This window comes from Brassica oleracea, unplaced genomic scaffold, assembly GCF_000695525.1.
Source record: "Brassica oleracea var. oleracea cultivar TO1000 unplaced genomic scaffold, BOL UnpScaffold01150, whole genome shotgun sequence".
NCBI lineage: Eukaryota > Viridiplantae > Streptophyta > Magnoliopsida > Brassicales > Brassicaceae > Brassica > Brassica oleracea.
The window spans coordinates 13,291-16,601 of record NW_013617708.1 but is presented as its reverse complement, the minus strand read 5'-3'; the positions used below and the strand labels follow the sequence as shown (position 1 = coordinate 16,601).

Below are 3,311 nucleotides of genomic sequence, written 5' to 3'. Positions count from 1 at the left end.
TTCCAAAAACTCTGCGGGCATTCAAGGATCTTTGTGTTGTTGATCGTTTAAGTTTGGAACCCATAATTCGTTGAATAATTGTTTTTTGTGCTCAGTTGTTTGTCATTGTTTTGCGTGGGGTATTTATTTTGCAAAATGGTTGAGATTTATTCTTATATAAAGTGATTCTTAGGGGGGTCTATTGAACCAATAGTTTTAGGAGAGTGTGAGATTTGATTAAAATCCCATGTTATTCAAGTAGTGATTTAATTTTCTTTTTCCAAATCTCCTGTTATTCAATGTGGAGTTTGTACAAAGTTATTAAATATCACTTAAAATTCCATGTTATTCAATTGACAATTTATAAAAACTATATCAAATCTAGTGTTATCCAAAGATAAACAGTATTTTGAAAATAAATTTTGTAAAGAGGATTTGAGAATACATTACCTCATTTTTTAGTTAAAAACAACCCCAATAGAATAACATCTCTATAGATGTTATTTGAGAGAACTGAAAGAGAAAAAAAAATATTGCCTTGCCGTAGAAAAAAACCTCTGACTCTTGCTGTAACAGGTTTCTCTAACCTAAATTCTGTGAAACCTGCACGATGATTTCATCACTTCGTAGAGAACGGGACAAAGAGAGTGAGAACGAGTTCATGGATCTCGGTATTATCACTTCTCAGGAAGCTTTCACCACCGTTTTTGTTGTAGAACTGTTGATCGGTTCGAGCTGCCACGCAATGAATCACTTTGAGATGCTTTCTTCTCAACTCATAAGCTCATAGACAAAAACCAGGTCTTGTGAGTTTGTTCTTTATCTTTCCCTCGCGTCTCTCTCTTTTTTTCCTCCCAATGTAAATATTGACGGGGTTTAGATAAGTTGAATTAGTGATAAATTGATGAACTTTATTCTTCCTATTGGTGGGATAAGTTAGTTACTCTAACTAGTCTGTTAATGCTTTTTGGACATATTACAGAACTTGCTGAAAGTTTCTTAAACTGTATTTCAGGTGAAGGAGAAAAACATAGCGACCAGACGGAGTCAAATGAAGACTATAATATTTCTAGAGGGAAACCGGAGAGACTTTGAAGAGCTGGCGGATAATGTGACAGAAGGTCTTGATGTTTACTTTGTGGATGACTATAAAATGATTTTCGAGCTTGCCTTTGGCTATGACAAGCAACAAGACTGAGAGAACTCAGAAACTACTGAAGGAAACAGTTCTACTGATTGATCATGGGGATGAGTTGTCTCTGGTATCTCTCCAAGGGAAGGCTCGATCCAGGAGGAGCACAGGCAAGAAGCAAGTGATTCACAAATGGTATAACCTCTGGAGTTGTTGATTAGGAAAATTTAATAACACAACCTCTGGTACCACTTCACATCCTGAAATCTAGCTATTGGAGAATGCTTCAACTCATATGGTATTTGAGGATCAACAACATGCAATATCAGAGGTCTTTGGGTCCAATGTTTGATGCTTTACACTCAGGAGTCGCTGAGAATGGTGAGAGATGTACTTGTATTAAGTCAACACATTCTGCCTACAGTGTGTTGAATGATTTAACACAGACTTGGGCATAAGAAGAAGCAGAGGAAGTGCTTCACACCAACAAGTCATCCCACAACCTGAGCATCATCTCCTTGATCAGAGGAGTCTCATGTACTCAAGTTAGTTTGGTAAAAACGAACATAACTTTTCAGACATTGAGAATGCGGAAACATGCGCACATGTCACGATTAATGTGGAACTCGATGATTAGTTGGGCTCGTGGAGTGAATACTAATAATTGGAGAGCTAATAAAGCAGAAACTATGTAGGCAGACTTGGGCATAAGAAGAAGCAGAGGAAGGGCTTCACACCAACAAGTCATCCCACAACCTGAGCATCATCTCCTTGATCAGAGGAGTCTCATGTACTCAAGTTAGTTTGGTAAAAACGAACATAACTTTTCAGACATTGAGAATGCGGAAACATGCGCACATGTCACGATTAATGTGGAACTCGATGATTAGTTGGGCTCGTGGAGTGAATACTAATAATTGGAGAGCTAATAAAGCAGAAACTATGTAGGCAGACTTGGGCATAAGAAGAAGCAGAGGAAGTGCTTCTCAACTCTCGGTGCAGTGTCAGTCATTTTATTTTACTTTTTTTTCTAAATTGTTTTTTTTTCTTATGAATCCTTGTCTGTCTATGCATCTATCTGTACGAGTATATACTATCCATTAGCTTAAGAAATTTGACAAAGGTTAATGGCCAAGTTTGATTTCATTATGCATAATTCATAGTGTTATTAGGTAGATAAACCCGTAAGAAGAAAAATATATTGACCAAAACTAGTATTTACTATTTCAAATCACCTAAACAAAATTAAAATCTATACAAGATATCTTATCAAATCACCTAAGATTTTTTATTGTCTTTTTTAAAATTTCATCAAAATCACCCAAATAACTTCAAAACTCACCTAAATCCCATAAAAATTAAAACACCCTAAAAGCTTCTAAAACCTTTGGTTCAATACAAAGTTCAAAAAAACCTTTGGTTCAATACACCCCCCTTAATAAATTTACTAGATTTTAACCCGCGCTAAAGCGCGGGATATTTTTTTGGTAAATTTTTTATATAATCACATTTTCTTTTCATTTAAAATAGGTCTGGACATAAAATCTGTAACCCAAAATCCAACCAAACTCAACCCAAAAAAACGTGATCATTACCCAATCCGAAATATAAGAAATCCCATAATACGTCTTATAGTGTGGTACATCAAATATCCGAACTCGGACGAAAAACCCAAAAAACCAAAAAAATCCAAAAAAAAAACCCAAAAACCGACCAAAATTCTAAATCAATCGCAAATATAAATATATGAAACTTAACTATGTACTTCAAATATTCAATTCTATATTTATTTTGGAATTATATATAAAAATAAGTATTTAAATCTTCAATGAGTACCTTAAATATCCAATCCTATTTCTTACATTTTGCTTTTCAGTTTTGGATTTAACTTCGAAATATCCGAACCCATATAACCTAAATCGGAATAATATATTGTTACTTTATGGATTTTAGATGTGATACAATTTAGAAGTAAAACCTATGTGTTATATCTGAACTTGTTATGTACTTACAAATTTAACAGAATGAGACCTAAGATGTGAAATAAATTAGAATCAAAATTCCAAAAACCCAATTCGTATCGCAATGGGTACATGAACGCTCAAGCATAACTTTAAGTATGTTTTATGTTTTATTCAATTAATTTTATATTTGATAAATATTTTATATGTGTTGGAATAACCCGTAAAACTATACTCAT

At 34.0% G+C, this 3,311-nt stretch overlaps 1 long non-coding RNA gene across 1 annotated transcript; it reads left to right on the top strand.

Moving 5' to 3' along the window:
* Positions 1-626: 626 nt before the first annotated feature.
* On the top strand, positions 627-1,791 carry LOC106320961. The gene is made up of 2 exons (XR_001265977.1): positions 627-780; positions 995-1,791. It is a non-coding gene; the product is annotated as an uncharacterized LOC106320961 (long non-coding RNA).
* Positions 1,792-3,311: the final 1,520 nt, after the last annotated feature.